The 24,114-nt window shown below is 37.3% G+C and overlaps 1 long non-coding RNA gene across 2 annotated transcripts; it reads left to right on the forward strand.

The window, feature by feature from the left end:
- Positions 1 to 15,804: 15,804 nt before the first annotated feature.
- Positions 15,805 to 18,695, forward strand: LOC114826555 (uncharacterized). Of its 2 annotated transcripts, none has more exons than XR_011577720.1 (6): positions 15,805 to 16,838; positions 17,118 to 17,351; positions 17,456 to 17,674; positions 17,791 to 17,892; positions 17,999 to 18,076; positions 18,159 to 18,695. It is a non-coding gene; the product is annotated as an uncharacterized lncRNA (long non-coding RNA). The 2 variants fall into 2 exon arrangements; XR_011577717.1 differs by having other exon boundaries at positions 17,794 to 17,892.
- The last annotated feature ends 5,419 nt before the right edge of the window (positions 18,696 to 24,114 follow it).

Here is a 24,114-nt window from a genome sequence, read left to right on the forward strand (position 1 = left end):
TCTTTTAGAAAAGTATTTGTTGGGAGATTGAGGAATTAATGTTCACAATTAAAATTTGAATATTCTAGTGATACTCCTAAACGGTTTGCCTACTTCAAAATTAATACAAAGTGCAGTAGGGTAGACATGTACTCAAGGTTCATTGGAATGCCTTCCAGCACAAGAAGTGAGTATGGAATCGCAATCAAAGTAGATGTTGATCGACACGTCAAAAAATTAGATAATTTCAAGAATGAGGAATTTTTACCAAATGGTCCAAAACGTAGTTCTTCTGGACCGACAAAAGGTGAGTTAACTTGTCAAGTTGATCAGTAATCATCAAAACATCATCATAATCTCCACATGTATAAGATATCTCGTATCGGGAGTTTACGGTGATATTTCCCCATCTCTATTTGGATACAAGAAGTGACTATAACCACTCAAACGATTTCTTGATAATTCAAAAATAACGTCAAATCGATGCATGTGAAGTCGGGCTAGAATGGGATAGGAAAGGCTGGAAATGTTCAAAGGTAGTTATATTTTTTGTAGTGGTAAACAATAACTATGTTTGCACAACTAGGATGATACACGATAGTGCAATCGTAGGCATTGATTTGGTTCTTCCATGATTGCTGTCAAAAATTTAGTTCCCTTCAAATGAAGATGTATTTGAGAGGTCTAAGGTTGATAAAGATTTTGAACACACTTCTCCACAGAGAAGTGTCACTCGGTTTCCAAATGAAGATGACAACTGTTAACTCTAGGTCATGAATAAGACGGTTCATTTCCAACGATTCTAACTGTTGGAAAATATAAGCGATTCTTCGTCATGCTGCCTCAGCACAGTTGAAACATCCAAAGAACACACCATCATGGATTTCCAAAATGATCAATGTCATCGAAAGGTGTAAAACAAAGGTAAGGTAAGACAACAGTCCAGTTGTCAGAAACTTTACTCATACTCAACATCGCAGCTAAACTAACTTTCCTCGGTCGTAAGTGAGGAAGGACACTATAGCTGAAAAATCACTAACAAAGTGTCGATAAATCGACAAGATCAAAGACATCTCGAATTTCACAACACCTTGTGAGAATTTCAACCTTCTTCCACTAAACCCTTTATTTGTATTTTTTTTGTTTTTTTTTTTGTTTTTTTTGGAAAAAGAAAATAATATCGTTTACTGAGATCACGTCTCCCAAGAAGAGTACCTATTTAAAGAAAACTAACGTTTGAGAAATTTGGTATAAAGCTGATTGTTGGGGTTTAAAGAATCTGGTCTTATTACCAAAGTGGATGAGAAAGTCAATGATAAGACTACTATGAATTCAATTGGCTACGAAAGAAAACTCAGGCTCAAGAAGTTGGTCGGAAAGACCATCAATTCAAAATAGGGGCTAACGATTTTTCGTCGTCACCTGATTGAGTCGCTAAAATCTAGATACGATCCCAAGGTTCGGCCTTTCGTCTTCACAGATAGGTCTGAGGTTCCCTAGATAAGGTGTTTGTTGGATAAATTCCTAATCCGTAAAATTTTGTAACTAAGTTCTCTCATTGATGTAGAAGTTGTTTGAAAAGATGCAAGGAAAGTTAGTGTGGTACGAGAAAGTGGATCGATGGTGTAACCAACTTCCCGCTTCAGTGGTACCTCAAGTAAAATTCTAAGAAATGACGCCAGAGATATGCATCCTCAAAACATACGATACTATTTCCTTCTCTACGACACGTGCTAATAGGTCTTCACAGCTTTCTCAATTTTCAATTCACTATAACAGTGAGAAACTAACCCGTACTTCGATTCTACTGTCTACCTGCGGAAGTGATCGAAGAGGTGGCTAGTCGGAAAGGTTCTGTTTATCTAGATAGGTGATAAGGTAAAAACAACTGTGAGTTTATCATCCTAATACAAAACCTGCTCCTAAGTTTCCACGATTTAGTTTCTTCGGCTCAAGTAGTCACTGTTAATAAATCTATTAGTCATGTCGCTAATAATGCATATATGATACTTTTGATATTTTTGATATTGTTCTTTACCTTCAAACTATGAACTGGTGTTCTGGCATAAGGGTATCACTCCCAGATACTAGTACATGTGCCCGGTATCAGAAATCATAACGCCTGAATACTAGTTGATAGTTTCTGGATATCAAACAGTATCGTCAATTAGTAATGCCACCATAGGTTGATTACAGATTAGAGCCCACTCGGGGTAGGTGGTTTCAGATGATTGGTAAGTAACGGGTCATGTGAGGTGGTTTCCTTGATTCTAGGGGAATTTGATGACTGCTTTTAGGATTTCTGCTACCCGAAAGTATAACAACTCAAACACATGTGCCTATGCTCGTCAAAATGATGAGTACATCACCAAAAGAAATTATGAAAACTAGTATTGGTTGGAACGTTCTAAAGCCGAAAAAATGAAGTTGCTATTAATCTACTTCAGAACAAACTTTAAACGAAAATCGATCTTTCTCCAGAAGATCTGAAATGATTACCAATGTGATTGAAAAGATTAGTGCTATTGGGGACCAAAAGTGGCTGTCCCCCAGATATTCTCCTATCAAGTGCTACCACTTTAGCACCAGTTTGTCGCTCAAGACAATTCTGGAATCTTGACGAAGTAAACTTCGTAGGAATTCTAATAGATGATATACTAACAGGTACTACCAAGGAAGCAAAACCATTTCTGGTTTCCTAACTCGAAAGGGTTGGAAGAAATCATTAAATGGTAGTGGGATTGATCAGTAGATCTTTAGTGGCACACAATTATTGATACATTAGCCCTGTTTTAAGGTCATCAACTTCTCTTCGTTCGAGATATTTTTTTCCTCGGTAGGGAGGTTCTTCATTTAAATCTAGAGGCGTCCACCAAAATGATGTTCTAAAATGTCGATAAGTCGTCTAAGTCACTCAAAACTTAGAAAAAGTTAACACATTTTCATATTCGACAAGGTGGTAAGATTCGATACTTAGGTTCAAGAACCAAGAATGCTTGCATCACGCGTGTGATGAATGCAATACTACTCAAACTTATCCTCTGATACCAAACTAACACACGCCAACGCAAAATGTCCATTACGACTCCAAATCAAGTTGTGTTGGTCAACACTTGGAAGATGACGAAGCCATAAAGTGTAGCGATGTGGAAAATGTGTATAAACTTAAACCTAAAAGTGCCTAGATGCATTGTGAGAGGGAACACGTGATGTCAGAGCATAAGTACAGTACAATAAGATAGGGTGAGAATTACACCATCAGGGGTAATCGCCTACACCAAGATTTGCCAAGAATCTTTGTTGACACAAAAGCTAAGATGCTAAAACCTGGAGGGGCACAAAACAAAGGTGAATGGGCCTGAAAATAAAGTTTTAATAAAAACCTTTTGAAAACATTATAACCCCTTGCCGTAAAACAAGTATAGTTTCCAAAATATACATACTATGTATAGTATAAAAATGCTTACCATAACCAACAATATTTCAAGGATGCCATACGTCACATTTTTTTGCCTAAATAAAAATATCACATCGAATGCTCATTGCTAAGTCATTTTCAGAGTTCTATATATGGATTTGAATCTAGGAATGAGAAGGAATGAAATGTACCAATTTGAGGTCTAAATGAGGCCTAAAGCAACCGAAAAAATGGCCTGATGGCCACGGTTCGATTTCTGGAAATCTGGGGAAAAACTTCCCCGAGGTATTTCTGCATCAATCTTTCTCCAAATCAATTACAAGGCTATAAAAGACATCAGATCATGATTAAAAAGAGAACATGAGGAATCCTAAGGTTTACCTTGGTCGAAATCTTGAAAAATCTCGCCGGAGTTGGCCTAGTTAGGTGACTATGCACTGTTGCTTTCTCCATACCAGTGGAGGTAGAAAGGATGAGAAAGCGACTGAGAGTTTGGAGAAAGGCTTAAGAGGAACAAGGATGTGGTGGTGGTCGAGTGAAACATCATCATTAGGGTTTGGTTTTTGGGCAAACCTTCTAGACCTCTCTGCGTGTGCAAAGGAAGAGAGAGTTTGAGAGGGATAAAGATGAGAGCTGAGAGGGTTAGAGGGAAAGGATGAGGTGGCAGCTAATGAGTGGTGGAAGTGAGGTGAGGGAATATTTAAAATAAAAATAAAGTGAGATTGTCCAGAAAGATAGGGGACACAGGTAAGAGGTAGAGGAATGAAGTGTGGGCCTCACGTATTACACAGCCCAAGGTCAAAAGATAAAATTAAATTATCTCCCGTAAACCTGAAATTACTAAAATGCCTTTTAGGACCGTAGTTCAATAAAATTTTAACCGTAGCTCTAAATTCGATTTCGTTTGTGCCCACCCGTTCATAGTGACGAGCACTATGAGGATACGCTAAAGGAATGTTTCATATGTCTTACTATACGCTGGTCAACGAAAGTCAACGTCCTTACCTCTAGGCATTTTTGTCAATTTCCTCCTTTGAAATTGATAAAATTGTCAAATTAGGGACGGGTTGTCACATACTTCAATTTCTGATGTTTACCAGTGGAGTGGAGCTGAGCAAAGGAATAACAAGTCGTCGAAAAAAAATGACTACTTTCGATTGATGCTCTACCAAAGGAATAATAATAATGTAGTTAATCAATCTCTTGGATTACGTGGAATTTCACGATATCCAACAAGATAAGGTTAACTAGCAATATTTGATTGGTAATGATAATAGTGCAATCATTGCACTCACGCAGGACATAACAGACTTGTCTTGTGGCACTGGAATTGTCGAGATGTTCCCGACTAAGGTACCATGTGATTGAAGTATTTGAACAAACAAAGATAATATGACTAACTGGTGGTTAATGTCGTTGTCCTAACTACAGGTTTGCTATTCTCTTACATGGCTTGCTCCTAAGTTTCTATGATTGTGGTTGTGTTGGCTCTAATTGTCTTGATAAGTGTGTATGTCAGTGGTGCCACTACCTAATGTTTTTATGGTATTCTAGTAATGTCTATCTCCAGGGAACAATGAACTAGTGTCCTGGCAATGGTATGATATCCATATACCACATTATATTTTCAATATAGAGAAATCATACTGCCTGAATACTAGATGATAGCTCCCAAATACAAGACAATCTCGTTTTGGTGACAATTACGTCACCTAGGTTGGCTACTACCTAGGGCACAGTCAGAAGAATAAGTAAGATTTTCTAGGAAGGCTGCTCCTATGAGGTGAAACTAGCCTAAGCTTGAGAATGGGAAATGTGGTTAACTTTATCTTAGAATGAGATTTATCGAAATTCGATCTTCCTCCAAAAGACCCGAAATCATAACTGCTATGTTTGAAAGATTGATGTTGTCGGGGACCAAATGTAACTATCCCCCAGATGTTCTCCCGTTAATTGCAACCAATTCTGCACTAAGATTGTCACTCAAGACATTTTCGGAAACATCAAGGTGAAGCAAAATCTCAAGGAAATTTTGGGAGGTGGCACAAAAATAAAAATTGCTAAGGATGAAAGAATTTGCAGTTTCCTAAAAAGAAGGGTTGGTAACGATGGTTAGGTTGTAGTTGGGATTGGTCAGTAAAATCTTCGGTGGTACACAATTATCAATATGGCTACCCTACTTCAGGGTCAACAAAACATCTCCATTTTAGGTCTTTCTTAGGCAAAGAGGTTCTTCACATAAAGTCTAGTCGTGGTCGCCCAAGTGTTCTTCTAAAAGGTCGATAAGTCGTCAGAAAAATGTCAACAATAGTCATTCCAAGTTGCCTAAAATTCGTGAAAAGCTGGCATATTTCGTGCCTGACGAGGTAGCATAATTATGACGTTAGAATTCAAGAACCAAGAATGCTTACATCACGTGTGTGATGATAGCGATACTACCTAACCTATGCTCTGATATCAAACTGACACACCTCAACCCGAAATGTCCACCTGGACACCCAAATTGCAATGTGTTAACCGACACCTGGAAGGTAACGAAGCCATAAAGTGTAGTGATGTGGAAATTTTGAATAAATTAAAACCTAAAAGTGACTAATTTAGAGTGCGCATGTGAGCGGGATTGAACCCATATCACACAAGTGATGTCAGAGCATAGATAAATTGCAATAAAATGAGAGTAAAGACATTTATACAGAAAGGAGAAGTCTCCTACATAACAGCTTTTACCATCAATATTCTTCACCATGAAACCTCTGCCACTAAAATCCTAGAAGGGCAAAAAATAAAGGTGAGTGGGCTTGAAAACAAAGTTTTGTAAAACCTTTTCGAAAAGTGTAACCCACTGTAAAACAAGTATATGGTTTCCCAAGAATATTATAATACTAGTATGTAATACGGTACCCTGCAACAAAAGTGAGTTGAAAGATGTATGGTATAACGACAGGTCTCCTTAACATTAAATCTCAAATCAATATCATAAGAAATCAAAGCTCATTAATTTATGTAGGCACACAAGTCCATTGCATAGATATTCAGACAATGGAACATGCTGGGTGTAGGTTTTACACTCTAGTACTACATCATGTGAGCTACGCTAGTTACATCACATACGAGTCCAACACATCAATGCAAATGGACAGGCTGGCACCTAACTCTGGATCCAAAGCGAATGTAAACAGTGCATGCGAAGCTAGTGCTTGGCCCAAGATAGTACAAATAACTAAAAGACACCATGCAAACATGTAATAATGAGCTAATAAAATGCAAGGATGTCATGCCAAAAGTTTATGCTCACAAATAATATTAAAAACATGTAGTGTACGAAACGTCTATTTGTAAAGCTAAACATGGCATGTCACATCACAATATATAAAAGCAGTTGTTGGAAAAAAATCACATATACATATATATCCGTAAAAACAAAAAAACTCACTCATGTAACCGTAACGCACTCGCCGTCAATGAGCCTTGTCATTTGTCGAATAAGCTTGTACCTATATCCAGTCACATTGACTTTAGCAAGGTACTTAAACATAAATCATACAAATGATGGACAGATTAACTATAATCTGTCCAAATTTTGCATTTTACAAAATTACCTCTAAAACTAGAGGTAATTGCAAAAATGCCCCCAACTTCTTAGAATTACCATACAACACTAAAGCTTTAACAAGTTTTTGCAGTTTGGTCCTTGTTGCAAAAAGAGTACAGCGACATCAATCTTTTCTAAAATTTCCTACCAAACAAGCATGTACTATATGAATTAGAAGTTGGGACAAGAGAAACATAAGTATACCAGAGGGTCTCAAGGTGGCCGGCGAAATCGAATTTGGCCAGAATCTCACGGACCTAAGAGGGTATTTCGTCGGACTTCGGTTAAATCGAGAACGATTTGAGCATGCAAGCTCGAATTCTGCTCCTTGTGATGATGGAGGTTAGAAACCAGAGCCTAGCTTCGCCTGAAATGGAGTATAATATGATTTTTCATTTATGTATGTAGGCAGTGCTATATACATCGATCCGCATACCCATGCATTCAAAATTAAAATAGCAAGAGAAGAATCAATCCAAATATTCTCGGAGCCACATACTTACATACACATATATACACACACATGGGTTTGAGTACTGGTGAAGTACGGGCTACTGGCCATGAGCTTCTCGAAGCTCAAGCTCAGATTTGGAACCACATATTCCAGTTCATAAACTCCATGTCACTCACATGTGCAGTTCAACTGGGCATCCCAAACATGATTCACAGCCACGGCCAACCCATCTCTCTTTCCGAGCTCATGGCGGGGCTCAATGCCCCCCTTCAAAAGCCCATTTCGTCGCACGCCTCATGCGCATACTTGTTCACTCCAATTTCTTTGCACAACATCATCATGTTCATCGTACGACCAGAAATCATTTCAAAATTTTGAAAATTAAAATTAAATATAAATTGTACCTAACAATTTCTGACCGAACGATGTACGATGAACGGTCACGATCACGGGATCCCTATGATTGGCAAAAAAGGATTTGACAATGATCATTTTCCAATTATTTGTACAATTTTTCAAAAAGGTTTCTATTGTAAGACTCTTTGGTAAGGACAAGGATTGTCTGCTCTCCCTTTTTCCATGTCCTTCCATGCCCTCTTGTTTTGTGTGGTCACAGTTAAGCCACGTTAACATTTTATATTATTTTTTTATAAAGATAATAAGACAAAAATGAATAGTAATATAAAATGTTAACGTGGCTTAACCATGATCACACAAACAGGAGGGCATGGAAGGGCATGGAAAAAAGGAGGGCAGACAATCATTGTCCCATTGGAATAGTGGTGGTGTAAGAAAGATATGGTGCGATTGAATTGGCGCCCACCCCTAGGCATTCAAAAACAATGGAGGTGGGATTAATCACCAGCCCATCCTTATTCAGACTTGCGAAGGGGAAGGGGGAGGGGGAGGGGAGGGTGGATGGGGATTACAGCCCATCCCTTGATCAATATTATTAGGTAGAACATTACATGTGATGTGCTACAGCGACCATGCAATGCATTAAAAGTAGATTGATATAAGGGAACTTTAACGAAAAGTCCTGGTATTATTCACTTTAATGAAAATCATATTTTTACACTAAAAAGTCAATCATGGTACTATTCACTTTATCCTTTATTTTGTCATTTTCGTTAAAATTCAAAATTTTCAAATTATTTTCATTAGTTTTCCTTTGATAAAATATAGATACAATGATAGTAGCCATTTGTTGTTGGCACGACCTGAATCCAGAAAACCTTCATATGTAATCTTTCCATAAAAATATAAATACAATGAAATAGCAAAATTCATTGTGCATCTGGATATTGTGTGTGTGACTAGCGCTCGGTGGATAACGATGCAATGCATTAAAAGTAGATTGATAAAATATAATTTAACACCACAAAATTCGTTCTGTATAGGGATATTGTGTGTGATTAGCACTTGGTGGATAACGATTTGGAAGGTATTTTCTTCGTTTTATTTTAAAAAAATATAAATTAGTTAAATTATATTGAAATTATGTTGTTATATTTATATTAAGTTGTTAAATTATATTTATTACAAAACAATTATGTTATAATTAAGTATAATGTTGAATTGTATATGAACAAATTTTTATGTGTGTACAAATGTGTTGTGATGTAAGGAGTTAATTGTAATTAACTTCGTACTTGTTTTTTTAGTAAACTTAGTTTAGTTTGAGGAATAGTTGGATGTCGCGTATGGTTGCGAAAGTATGATTGTGGTCCAATTGATTTTTGAATTGTCCCATTATTTGGACAGTTTGGGAATGCAAAGTTATGCCGCGTAGTTTACGGTTAAAGTATTAGGTTTCGGTCGTGGGGATTTTGATGTCATCTCTGTACGTTCTTCGAGTGGCACATAGGTATTTCATATCTATGTCGTGCACTTGAAGAACTGTACAAAGATGCTGCCGAAATTTATCCACGTCAAAATCTAATCTGAAGTAGGCATAAATTACGTGACATGATTTGCATTCCCGAATGGGATATGGCCATTACCAGACGCATAAGGTGGCAAGATCATGTAAAAATTATTGTGATTATTGTACTGTTATTGTGGTTGTAGGAATGATGGACAGAATGTGGATGCATAACCCAAATAGATGCCACCAACAAATCCGGCTTGTCGAAACACGTGCAACCCAGGTGCAACTAGAATCCAGTGTCCATGTAAAAGGTGTAACAACATGTTAAGGGAAACTATTGAAAATGTTCGATTGCATTTAATAAGGAATGGAATGGTAGAGACCTATAATATTTGGAACCTTTACGAGGAACAATTACACAATGCATCATCTTCAAACGTGACAAGTAGGCAATGTTGAATATAATATGGATCCTAATGAACAAGTCATGGAAATCTTAAATGATGTTTTTCCATTTGCGTTGACAAATACCAATTAGGAAGTGGAAGATGACGTGCCTACACTAATGGATAGTGGAGAATTCGAACAATATGAACAACCAAGACTTATACCCGGGCTATGAGGGATTTTCCATTCTCAGAGCTATTGTGCAACTAATGCACGGGAAAATAAAGTATCATATATCGAACTAGTGTTTTGATTATTTTTTGGGGGTTTTCAAGAAAATGCTACCAAAGGACAATTATTTGTCGAAAGACCATACAAACACTCAAAAGGTGTTGAATGGTCTCGGATTGAGTTACAAAAAAATTCATGCTTGCAAAAACAATTGTGTATTGTTTTATAAGGAGAATGAAGTATTGGATAAATGCCCTGTATGCAATGAGTCAAGGTTCAAAATGACATCTCAAAATAGATCGATGAAGATCCCACAAAAAGTCATGCTTTATTTGCCTTTGAAGTCGTTGCCACCGACATGAAAAGTAGGTAGATGACATTGTCCTAAGAGCAACTCCACCGTTGCTAAGGACCCTTAGGGCTATTCACTATTTAATCCACTCAGTGAACAGTAACTACGCTTAATGAATAGTAACTGCCTTTTGCATCTCCACCCCTACACTTAATAGCCCTGGCAATAGGCAATAAATTATTAGTAGTTTTTTTTTTATTTATAAAATAATACAAAACAATTTTATTTGTAATTTCGGGTAAGATTTTTAATTGTTCTCGTTGCGCCACATGTCAATATCCGAAAAGACAATTATTGGTGATAGATTTTGATAATTTTCTTTGTAATTTCGGATAAGATTTTCTTGTTGAAGTTGTTTACTAAGATTGTCTGGAATCGGAGTAGGAATGACATTAATCTATATAAATTGTTTACTAATTCACATGAATCGGAATGAAAAATAATGTAATTACTAAAGTACCCCTATTTTAACTAATTATGTTAATTATTTTAAGAAATTTTAGTCTTGAATTTTTTTTTTTTACTAAAGAGAATTTTATTTTTTTTTATAAAAAATTTATTCTTGATGTTGGAGAAGACTCTAGACGCATGTAGAAGACTCCTAATCACATGAATTAGTTCAAATTTGATATAAAAAAATTATTTATTATTTGCTTCTAACTTTTTAATCACCCTAAACCAAGTGAAACTAATGAAACATTTTACGTCCTTTTCTCTCTCCTCCCCTCTCTTCTGCATCTTTCTCTACAGCCGCTTAACCAAAATGCTCAACAAATTTCAACATCAAACTCTCGTCTACTCGAGGTTGCCCTAGCACATGTATCCACATCCAACCATCCAATGAGGCCACAACCTACCCCATCAACGAAAAAGTCCAATTTCACAGAGTGAAAGTGATAAGAAGTTCTTTCCTTCTATCCTGTTTAGGTCAAATCTCCTTCTTAATTGAATTTGTGAAATGACGATTTTGGCGTTCGTTGTTTCAGATAACGTTCGTCGTTGTGGCATCGTTCCTGATCTCGGGCAATCGTTGTTCCAGACTGTAGGCGTTCTTTGTTCCAGTCGTCGATTGGTAAACATGCTATTAATGGTTAAATTTTGTTCTTTTCGATGTGCATGCTTTCTGTTTTGTTTTTCCAGAATCCGAGGAAAAAATTCAGCGAGCTCCGTGACCAAACCCGACCAATCCGAGGAAAAAATTCAGCTCAACCGCAACAGCAGCAGCTGGTGGTGCAGAACTCTGCCGGAAGCCTCAGCTTCAATAGCAACATGTCGAAGGATGACGAGGAGATGTCAAGGTCGGCGCATGCACTGATGCCGCACATCAATCGCACGTCACACAACCCTCAAGCTCTCTGGCTGTCGATTCCCGCCTGGCCTCTCGCTCAGGCCTCCTTCAAGCCCCATCACCCGTATGGGCTGGAACTGCTAGCTGGGGCAATTGGGTTGGAGTAACAGCCGGTCTACCAGGCTATTGAATACGGTGAAGCTGCTATAAGGCATCCTACAGATAGAGAAGCGTGGAAAGAGTTTGAACGAACGTTCCCTGATTTTTCTACTGATCCTCGGAACATTAGATTGGGACTTGCCACTGACAGATTAAATTCGTTCGAGGTTCTAAACCAACATCATAATACTTGGCCGATTTTCATATTTCCATATAATTTTCCGCCATGGAAATTTATGAAAAAAGAATACATGACGATGACTCTATTGATAATTGAGGATCCTAGTTGGTCAATCGATGTATACATATTACCGTTAGTGAATGAGCTAAAAGATTTCTGGACACACAGTGTGCACACATACAATAAGTGTACAGGCAAGATGTTTACTTTGCGGGCAACAGTAATGAGGACTGTGAACGATTTCCCCGCATATGCAATGGTTTCTGCGTAGAGCACTAGGGGTTATATAGCTTGCCCTGTATGCAAGGAAGGCGTAACATCTAGTTGGCATGTCGGAAAAGTTTGTTACCTTGGTCATTGGAAATGGTTGCCATAGGACCACGAGTAGTGAGAGAATGATAAAGAGTTCGACGGGAAAAAAAAGCATCACCTCAGACCCAGAGAATGGTCCACTGATCAGATTTTGGAACAGCTTAACCGTTTGGATTTTGCTTGTTCGGGAGAAACGTCAGTAGGACCAAACCTTCTACACATATGAATTGGACGCACAAGTTTGTATTTTTTGAGCTCCCGTATTGGTCGAAACTAAAATTGAGGCACAACCTCAATGTTATGCATGTTGAGAAAAATGTATCTGACACATTGGTCGACACAATTCTAGATATCGAAGGCAAGACAAAGGACAAGATCAAAGCTCGTCTTGATTTGGAACGAATAGGAATACAACGGGGTTTATAGATGAATAGGGACAATGATAAAGTTATAAGGGATCTTACGTTCTTTTCCATGAAACCGAATGACAAAAAAGAATTTTTAAAGTTTTTATCGTCTGTAAAGTTTCTTGATGGATATGCTTCAAATATTGCACGTTGCATGAATGTTGACGGGTAAATTAGCTAGACTAAAGAGTCATGACTGCTATGTGGTTCTGCAATGCCTACTTCATGTTGGTATTCAACATCTCTTGCCAAATTACGTAGCGAAACCAATCATGTTGTTGTCCAGTTTTTTTTCGCAATTGACATTAAGATCGTTGCGAAAGACGGACGTTAATCAGTTGCGCCATGACATTGTGCAAGTTCTGTGCAAGTTGTGTGCAAGTTCTATGCAAATTTGAGATGATATTTCCTTCAGCTTTCTTCACAAGTATGATCCACATGATTGTTCACTTACCAAATGAGGCATTGCTTGCTGGACCAGTCAACTTTCGATGGATGTATCCAATAGAAAGGTCCAATAGAAAGGTATATAATCCTCGTCATTGTTATTAATCAATATCTTACGATTAGTAAAATTTGTATCGTATCATTTTATTTTGGCAGGCTTCTTGAAGACTTGAAGAAAAGTGTATGAAACAAAGCGAAGCCCGAAGGATCAATTATACAAGCTTGGGTGGCATATGAGACGCTTACATTTTGTGGAATGTATTTAAAAGATGTGGAGACAACTTTCAATCGTCCTCCTCCCAATAATGACGGGGGTGTGAGAAAGGAGAAACTTTCAGTTTTTGCAAATCGCTCGACCCTTCAAAGATTAGATACAAGGTGAGTCATTCCACAAAGGACATGGAGGTAGCACATTGGTTCGTACTCAACAATTGTGATGAGACATTGTCATACCTAGACGAGCATAAAGATATGATAAAGCAGGCACATCCTTCACATTTGTATGCCAAGAAACACCGTGAATTATTCTTGCAATGGTTTCTTGAATATGTAAGTTTGAAGTGTTTTGTATTGGACATATATATTATACCAATTATTTTGCTCAAACTAACAAATTTAAGTGTTTGTGTAATATTAGGTGAATCGATTGAAAGCATTGAATTCCCCAGCGTACAGTGAAGAGTTATATAACTTGGCTTTCAAACTGATTCAAGTTGAATTGTTCTCGGGTTACCATGTCAACAGCGTCAAGTTCTTAGGGGCTGCACGAGATGACAAGTTGTGTACGCAACACATCGATGTTCATGTCACAGGTGAAGGCAAAAGTACAGACATTGATTTCTATGGCAACCTAACAAGTGTCATGGAATTGCTTTACAAAAACTGATGCCAAGTGATCCTATTTAAGTGTCGATGGTTTGATACAAACCCAAATAGGTAGGGAAGTGTTAAAAAAGATCATGGATTACTATCAGTGAACACTACCAAAACTTGGTACGATGATGACCGTTACATTTTAGCAAACATGGAAAAACAAATTATGTATTTAGATGACCCTAAAGCCGGGAGGGGTTGGAAAATTGTTCAGAAGATGGATCATAGGAATGTGTATACTATACCAGAAAAAGACCCTACTGCCGATGACATCGACAATGCTGCTGACCAACGTCTAGAATCTTTTATGAAAATTGGTGCGGAAACACTCTGAGATACTAATCTTATCCAAGAACCATTTCAGATAGAAGGAGTATCTTCATTCGAAATACCGATTCAATCAATCACAATTGACCTTGGTAATCTTCCACAATACAATGGTCCAATGCACACAAAAGACGACGGTGGCATACCTATCGATAATGAAGAATGGGACACCGAAAATGATGATAGCGAAGAAAGTGAAAGTTATTATAGTTCGGATGAAGATTAATGCAATTTATTTGTAATTTTTGTTGTAAAACACATTAAATGGTTAATACATTTTATTTGGGATCCCATTTTATATGTGAATCACTTTGTAAATAATAAAATATTATTAATATTTTATAATAAATTTTAATCAAAATTCTAAAATAAAAATAAAAAAAAACCATTTTTAAACAAAATTGCGCGAAACATAACACTTTTTGGTCACACAAACATTTTAAATTTATGCGGGTAGATTGAATTTTTAGACACTTCCACGCAAAGGATATTTGCGCAATGAAATCTAGGTCTTCGTCGCACAAGTGCCTGAAAATTAAGGCGCTTTTTTTTTCGCAAAAATTTTAAAAAACATTGTGACGAAGTTTTTAACCTTGCGCGACAAAGTCTCTGTCGCACAAGCTTCTATGTTTTTATTCATGTGTATCATCTTCCTGCCATCACTTCTCTCTTCTTCCTTTTTCTTTCTCGATACCCTCTCTCTCCTTCATCGTTCTCTCCCGACACTCACCCTTAGTTTTTCTTCCCCGACAGACGTGAATATCCTCATACCCTCTCACTACCACTCTCTGTCGCTCACCTCATCTCTCCGTCCCTCTCTCCATCGCTCACCTCATCTCTCTGTCCCTCTCTCTGGCCGTCGCGTCGTCATCTCCAAGAGGTAATTTCCTCTTCTTTTTTTTTTTCAATTTTCTTTATTTACCATGTTAATTAGGGTTTATAGATGAAGGGTTTTTTTTTTCAAATTGGGGGTTAGAATTAGGGCAGTGGGGTTAGATTTAGGGTTCGTAAATTGGGGGGTTACATTTAGGTTCTTAAATTAGAGTTTTTAGGGTTCTTAATTGGGGTTTGATTTAGGTCTTAAATTAGGAAAACGATTTTGGGCAGTGAGGTTAGATTAGCTTTTCTTAAATTTGGGGTCAGATTTAGGGTGCTTCATTGGGGTTAGATTAGGGTTCTTACATTAGGGGTTTTTTAATTTCAAGTAAAGGGTTAGAATTAGCTAGGCCAATAGGTTAGATTAGCTTTTCTTAAATTGGGGGTTAGATTTAGAGTGCTTCATTGGGGTTAGATTAGGGTTCTTAAATTAGGGGTTTTTTTAATTTCAAGTAAAGGGTTAGAATTAGCTAGGCCAATTACAACATGGTAATCGATGCAATTTACTCCGCTCCTAGCTAGCCTCTTATTGTTCATCTTCATCTGTGCCAATCAAATCTGATTCTTGGCAGAATATATATATATATATATATATATATGTGTGTGTGTGTGTGTGTGTGATATGCGTTTTTGAAGTATATAGCTATTCCCATTTGGTTACCCTGATTTCATAGTGTCCATTATTGTTAAGACTTGAAGCCCACTTCCTATAACCAATTTCAAAACATGCATATAAATTTAGCATGTTTGATTTCTGCAAAAAAAAATTGTAACGAAGCTAGTAGAACTTTGGAAATTTATCTTGCAACCTAATCTATTGTCCTAACAACCATAATGCAGAGAAATTTGTGGTGACTTGTAACAAATTAAGTAGTGGAATAATAATCATGTACATTATTTTTTTCAATTCATGCTTCAGTACAGTTGCCTCTGTATGCATGGGTTTCTGTTTGTCTGGTGCTTCACCAAATTTGGTTGATCAAATTAAGGTGCCACTATTATTAATAGGAGAAGATACCCAGAGCATCAAGTTAGGAACATGATATGACAAGTCCTAGAATTATCGATATAATACACATACAGATAACCCTGCAGGCGAACATGGTTTTTAGTTGTTTCTGTTGCAAAACTTATTAATCTATAGCTTAATTAGCATGGAAGCGATAGAGTCGAAGACAAAATACCTAAATTTAAAAGCCATTTTTGAAGTTAAAGTTGAAATAAAAGAAACCAATTTGCCATTGAATATGAAAACATGTAAATAAGAAATTGAAAACAAACCTGAATTGGGTTTAGAATTAGGGTTTTTAAATTTGGGTTTTTAAATTTCGTTTAAATTTAAGTAGAATTTATTATGCATGTGTACGATAATTTTTATCTTTGTAATCTAACAAATTTATTTTCAATTTTGTAGATGTCACAGCTCATTAGAACCCGGAAGGTGATGATGACTACACCTCGTCCGACGACTAGACCTACTACTACCACCACTGCTCCGGCAGAGATTGACCATAGGCCGGTGAATCCGGTTGACCCGGTTGGTCCTCCAGTCCCACATGCACCAACATCTTCGACTTCTTCGGTGGCGCTACCTGTTAGCGCTCGACGTGCTCATTGACGCCCCTGCACTTTGGAGCAGATGTCGCCATCGGGATCCACAACCGATGCCTTGAGTCCACAGCCAAGTATACTATCCTAATTTACTCCCTCATTCCCATGTTAACTTAGTTTTGTTATTTTAGGTTCAGTTTGTTAAGTTATGTCATTTAAGGATTAAAAGTTATTATATATATATATTGTTGTCATCATACCAAACCCATTATTAAACAGTTGTGATCATTGTGTTGGATACATATTCAAGGTTTTGGAAAATGGTTTCATTATAGGGAGGTTCTGCCGAAATTTCGGTAGGATTTGTTATTGGTTTTAGGTTAACATTAATTTTTCATTTCTTTGCACACAAGAAAAAAACCCGAGGACCTTGTCGACAATTGAAGATGGCGAAAATCACCCAGGTCACCAATGGTCATATCACAGTTGGATACGATGGGCGACATCGAGCAACACCAACGGTGGAGCAGCATAGTGCATTGGTCCACGACATTGGGCACGTCGTGTTGACCTATTGCCCTATGCACTGGAAGTCTTGGAAGGCAATGCCGGAGGAGGTGAAAAACACGGTGCACAATCATTTGTCGGTAAGTATCATCGTCCTGTTAATGCTTTTCATGTAAAATTTATATATTTATATTTATTAATGTCTTTTATTACTAATACTTTCGTAATATTTGTTACATTGTAGACAAACTACCATTTCGATGACATCAACAAGGACATGTTGGTGTACCTCAATTGACTCTTCTCCAAATGCTACAAGCAGTGGAAGAGTGACCTGCGCCAGTATTTCAAGATGTTTGATGATCCACAGGTCGCTCTGGAGGAGGGTTGCCCGAATTAGTTCGAGGACCGACAAGATAGTTAGGTTTGGCTCTGCAATCATTTTCAGGGGCTGGGCTATGTGGTGAGTTTTTAATTAGAACTTCTTTCATTTTACTTTTTTTAATTTTTACTAATGTTTATTATGAATTTTTTTATTTTCTTTAAATATTACAACTAATACGTTTATTTTATGCATAGCAGAAGAAGGCGAACACAAACAAGATCAATCAGGAGAAGAAGACTCTTCTCCACCATTCGGGTTCGACTCATTTCTCATATAGGATGGAGGCATGACGGAAGGTATATATTAAAGCTTTCATTTCCAATTTTAAAATGTCGCTAATAATTTTTATTTTCTTTTTTGTTTCCATACTAACATTTTCTTTATCTTTTTCTATTTCATAAGGGTTCAAAATTCTCGAAGATCGACGCCTTTGCTGACGTTTATGTTCGGCATGGGGATAAGTTGGCCAAGTCCTTTCATGTAATTAATTTCTTATGCATTAAAGATTTATACTAATTATTTCAAATTGTTTGCTATTAATATTCCATGTTTTATTTCACAGGCGACTATGTTGGAGAAAGGTCAGTTGGTCCTTCTGGAGTTCGCCTTCTAGCTTCCCCCAGACATGCCGAACGAGTCTGTGGATCCCCTTGAGGATGCGAGGTTTCACATCCTTACAGAGACATTCGACCAAACTTTTGGTCGGAGGCCAAGGACATATTGTCGGGGTATAAGAAATGCCAGACAACGGGAAAGTGGAGCCTCTTCATTCTCTTAGTCGAAGGGCGAGGTTACGGCTTTAATGCAAGAAGTCGCTGGCCTAAGGAGTGAGCTCGCATCGTACAAGACTCAAATGTCATTGATTGTACAAGCCCTCAGTTCCTCCAGGATTCGTCCCCTAGATTTTCCTGCATCACCGCCGTCAGAGACCCTTCACACAGAGCATACACAGCAATCAGACCCGTTGACCTTCGACCCCGTTCCCAACCCCACCCTCTTCTAGCAGCAAGATTACCAAGCACTTCCAAACGACTTGCCCATAGATTATGCCTCATTTTTTTTTGTTTTTTTTTCCCGCTTTCTTTTTTAAACTTTGTATTTGTACGTACATGTTTATTTATATTATAAATAAATTGGTTTTCTATTTATTAATTTGTTTTTTTTTTCTTGTCAATTGTATGAAATATTTTTTTTTTTAATTAAAAATTACACTTGCGCAACGAAGATATGTAGTCGTGCAAAACCACGTGCGTCTTACATGCTTCGTCGTGCAAACATTTTCAAGGCGAATTATAGACATCCCTAGAAATTTCTCATCACAAAGCAAACTTGTACCCTTTTATATCGTGTGACAAAAACCTTTGTCTGTATACCTTTCTTGCAACGAGCAGTAAAGCATTGCGCAATCTTTTAGTTGCGTGACGAATGTGCACTCTTCGTCGCGCAAGGTCTTTCTTCACGACCTTTGAGCGACAAATTCTACACTACAATTTTTGCATCGCCATAGGTTTTGTGCGACCTGGAAATGCTTTGCGTGACAAATACTCCCTCGTCGCGCAAAATGTTTAACGTAATAGTGAATGAATATTATAATTTCTAGGAAAGTAAGAAAAACATTTACATTTAATTACCATACTTGTGGAAACAAGGAATCCTAACTAGGGTTTTATTCTATCAGGTAGTGACGACCCCATTTCACTTGATGGTAGCTTGGTTGCAGATGAACGGTGGGGATGATCCAGCTGCTGCATGTACACCATTGAAATGCAACACAGAATGCACTTTTGGAATTTGGGAGCTCAGGAACCAAGGTTCGGTAACTTGTTTAATGAAGCAATGGAGGCTGACTCCAAGCTTATCGAAAGGGCGGTAGTGGAAGAGTGTGGAGGAGTTTTTGAGGGTTTGAAATCCCTGGTGGATGTTGGAGGGGGAACAGGAGCCATGGCCAAGGCTTGCCAATGCATTCCCCAACATCAACTGCATTGTGTTTGATCAACCAGATGTGGTGGCTGAATTGCAAGGAACCACCCATAATTTGGGTTTTGTGGGAGGAGACATATTTGTGGAAATACAACCTGCAATTTTGCTCAAGGTACGTAATTTATAACACTCATTTATTTCCTAACTAACACCTTTTTGTTAGTAAAAACATTTCATCCTTGTCTTGTATAGTTCTAGTAGCAACTTAATTTCCTAACTAATACCTTTTTGTTAGTAAAAACATTTCATCCTTGTCTTGTATAGTTCTAGTAGCATCGTTTGTCCCACATACTTAGTAAGGCCGACCTCTACTAAAAAAATGGTAAATTTCAGTTTACTACCTTCAAGTTTCGTGGTTTTCAACATTTGTTACATGAAGTTTTTTTCATTCCAGAATCATATTATGGAACAATCTCGAGCATCCGTTAGTATAGTTGTGACATCCATGTGGATAATAACTGAACGTCAAGGATCATTAAAGGTCAACCTGGAAATTCAAAAAAAAAAAAAAAAACCCACTCGTCTTCTATCTCCCCCAACCCCCTCCCTCCCTTCTCCAACCCGTACCCTCCCTTTTCTCCGCTCCGAGGTCCTCACCCGCCACTCCGACCTCCTCACCCAGCTCTTTTCCCTCCACCATGCCCAGCTCTCTGCCCTCTCCAACGTCCGATCCTCTGTTGCCGCCCTCCAGTCATCCCTTCGCCACACCCGATCCGAGCTCTTCGACCCCCTCACCCTTACTATCTAGCTCCAAAATCTCCATGCCTCCTCCGATCTTCTCCACCACTCCAACAGAGCCCTCCGCCTCTCCCGTAAGCTCTGATCCCTCGCCTCCGACGACCCCGAGCGCATCGACCGCTGATAGGAGCATTTTTATGCGACTTAATTGGCTTGTTCTCATGCATTTATGTTGTTTTTCCTTAGTTAGTTTAGTGTTTAAAGTCATTTTCGTGCAATTTCAGGTTTTATTGTCAAAGTATGCAAAAAGGAGCATTTTGGAGCTTTTAGGAGCAAAATTGGGCTTGGAATGAAGTACATATGCATGGAGCAAGGAGTTTGGACGAATTTGAAGTCAAAACATCAAATGAACATGCTAAAAATCTGGTGAAACAAATACAAGTTGCAAGAAGGGATAGGTTTCTAGAAGGATTGACCAAAATTCCACTCAAAACCATGTTCACACCAAAAATCACATCCTTGCCGTGCATCCTTGATGCTTTCACACCAGAAAATTGAGTGAATGATTCAATACCTAACCAACTAGGAAATTGAATAAATGATTCATCCCTAAAATCACATGCTTGCCGTGCATTCTTGATGCTTTCACACCATAAAATTGAGTGAATGATTCAAGACCTAACCCACCATTATTCTCCACATGCTTGCCGTATATCCTTGTTGTTTTCACACCAGAAAATTGAATTAAACAAGTCCATCCTCTCCCTATAAATACCCATGGCAGCAGCCTCATTGAGGAGATCCAGAAATTAACCATTCTCCAACCTTGTGTTGCAACAAAGAAGAAAAGGAAAGTTCTTGTACGTGCTTGCTATCCAACATGGATCGTTGGAACGTTTAGGTGTTTTCTTTCTTTTGTTTTCAATGTATAATTCTATTTATCTTTGCTTTGTGAACATGAGGAACTAAACCCCTATTTAATTAGGGGGAAGTTTGAAGCCATGAACATGCTTGTGATATGAATTGATTTCTTCCAATTGTGATTTGATAAGTTGTGATTGCAATTCAATTATCTATTTTCTTCATAACTAATTCTTGTATGTTTATTAAGGATGCATACTTAGTTTTCATACATGAATTAGATGCTAGAATATAAATGAGTTTCACCTAATTGTTACAAGTTTATATTCATGAGTAGTGAAGGTTGCTTGTCACAATCGCGTTAATTGAATTCTTGGCAAACGTATCATGCATTCATAGTTACAATTGCCTCGTCAACACTTATGATTTTCATTGAACGTAATGATCTCTGATTGTATCTCTATTATGCATTCATATAGGGGACTTTTGGAGAATAATTTGGATTGTCGCATGCATTCATCCAATTCAATAAGTAAAGGAAAGTCTGAGGGTTAATTTGTGCATCACGGTCAATCTGGAGTGTTGAGCATCATAGTTTATTGAAAAGCAATTGGAAATCGATTCATGTACAAGTGTGTCATGTGTGAAGAACGGACCTCTAACTAATCCATCCACCATCTTATTTCTCAAATTCGTTTTATAATCTGCCTAGCTAAAAATCTATTTAAGTTTTAGTTTATTTGTTTTACTTTCAACTTCACCAACCCAAATCCCCCTTTTACTTTCTTGTTTTAAAGTCTTTTGTTTACATTTTTAACTTTGTTTCTTTTTGTTTTTGAGTCAGTTTAGAGGTTTTAGCAAACCCTCCTAATCCCCGGTTTAGAACGATCCCTACTTACATACTTTGCTACAATTGTCAAAAGAGGGTTTAATTTGTGTGCTTATATTATTCGCATCAACCGCACCAAGGCCGCTCAGCTCCTTTGCGAGATCTTAGCTCTCTATAATGAATACGACCTCGCTGTCATTGATGTGGTCGATTCCGAACTCGAGTGGGTCAAAGATACCGGAGACAAGTTGCGTACGGATGAGAGAAGGATGGAGGGTTTGAACCAGGCCGAGGTGGGGACTGGGCTGCAGGTGTTTTACAATTTGCGAAATGCATCGTCAACATTCAGTTCACCATAAAATTGGCTACCCTCTTGATAGTAACCCTTCCTGCAAGATTTATAAACATTTTAACTTCACTGCCTAGTGACTACTTTCCAAAACATCCATGACATTAAGTGAATTGGAGCAGGAGAATTACCCGCTGGAAGTTTTCTCATGAGTCCACCAGTGACCTGTGTTGAAGATGAGAACATCTGCATTTTTGTAGTTGTCAGAGGAGAGAGAGGATGGAGGATGGGTGGGGGTTGCAGAGGAGAGGAGGGAGGGTACGGGTTGCAGAGGAAAGAAGGGAGGGAGGGGGTTGTTGGTGGAGGTAGAAGACTGGTGTTTTTTTTTTTAAATAAAGGTTAAAAGACTTGTTCAATATTTAAATGAACACACATTATATGTTTGTATTCTATATTTTCATTATATTCTAATACTTCATTACATATATATATATATATATATATATATATATATGATTCTATTTTGTGTTTTAGTATGAAATTATATATTTTTTAAATATAAATAGACACTTAATTATACAAAATATAATAGAATTATTTAAATTCGACTAGTCCATCTAAGCGCTTGGCCCCTACCTGCAACCCGACTAGCACCTTTCGTCTTTTAAAACTTTTAAATAGAATTATTGATATTTAAAAGGTGCCAACAAGCAAGTATATTTGTATGCATACGCATTGTTGATATAGTTGTGTGTGCATATCCTCGTTTTACATATAGATTAATTTTGGAAATATAGTTGTTTGTTCGAAACTCTTTGACTCATGATTGATGTCACCTCTTATGAAATTAGTAAATTTAAACTGGAGGGGTGAGAATTGAATATTATAAATTTGAACCGTTAAACCGAGAAAATTTGTTCCAATTCTGTAAATTAAAAGTTCGGTAAAGTTATAAGACCCAATTCATGAGCCAGGATCTTGAAAAACATGATTTTCACAAACAATTAATGCGGAATACTTAAATTACATACCTCAACAATTGACCGTCAAAGCCTTCATCAGTGTACACATTAATGGGTATGTACACTCTCAATGGTGAAGCTAAGAATTGTCAAGGGGATGGGCAAAATTTAAAAGGAATTTTCATGAAAATGGCTTGAGCTAAGTTTATTTTAATAATAAAAAAAAACATGCTATAACTTTATTTAATGAAAAAGAATTAAATTTTAATGAAAAACCCTTAAATTTTAATAAAAATAATAGAAAAACTTAATTTTTAATGAAAATGACGCAATTAAAAAAATAACCCGACGCACGTAGGGACCTGTACACTGTTTATGAAACTGAACACTATTTATAAAATCGAACACTATTTAAGAAACTGAACAGTACTATACTATTTATTGGTCCAATTTCATAAATAGTGCCTAGTTTTTTGTTCACTTTCATAAATAGTGTCTAGTTCTTGATCATGTTTTATAAATAATGTCTAGTTATTAGGTCCAGTTTCATAAATAATGTATAGTAATTAGTACAGTTTCATTAATAGTGTCTCTTTCTTGGTCTGATTTCATAAATAGTGTCCACTTAATAGTCCACTTTCATAAATAGTGTCTAGTTCTTGGTCATATTTCATAAATATTGTCTAGTTTTTACTCTAGTTTCATAAATAGTTTCCACCTATTGGTTTAATTTTGGAAATAATGCCTAATTCTTATTTTCTTTCATAAATAATGTCTACTTATTGATCCAGTTTCATAAATAATATCTACTTATTGGTCTAGTTTCATGAATAGTGTCTACTTATTAGATCAGTTTCAATTCTTGGATCAGTTTCATAAGGTTTGAAACTTAGACCCTTTTGGTCCTGTAAAAGCACCC

The sequence above is a fragment of the Malus domestica genome, chromosome 01 (assembly GCF_042453785.1).
Source record: "Malus domestica chromosome 01, GDT2T_hap1".
In the NCBI taxonomy this organism is placed as follows: domain Eukaryota; kingdom Viridiplantae; phylum Streptophyta; class Magnoliopsida; order Rosales; family Rosaceae; genus Malus; species Malus domestica.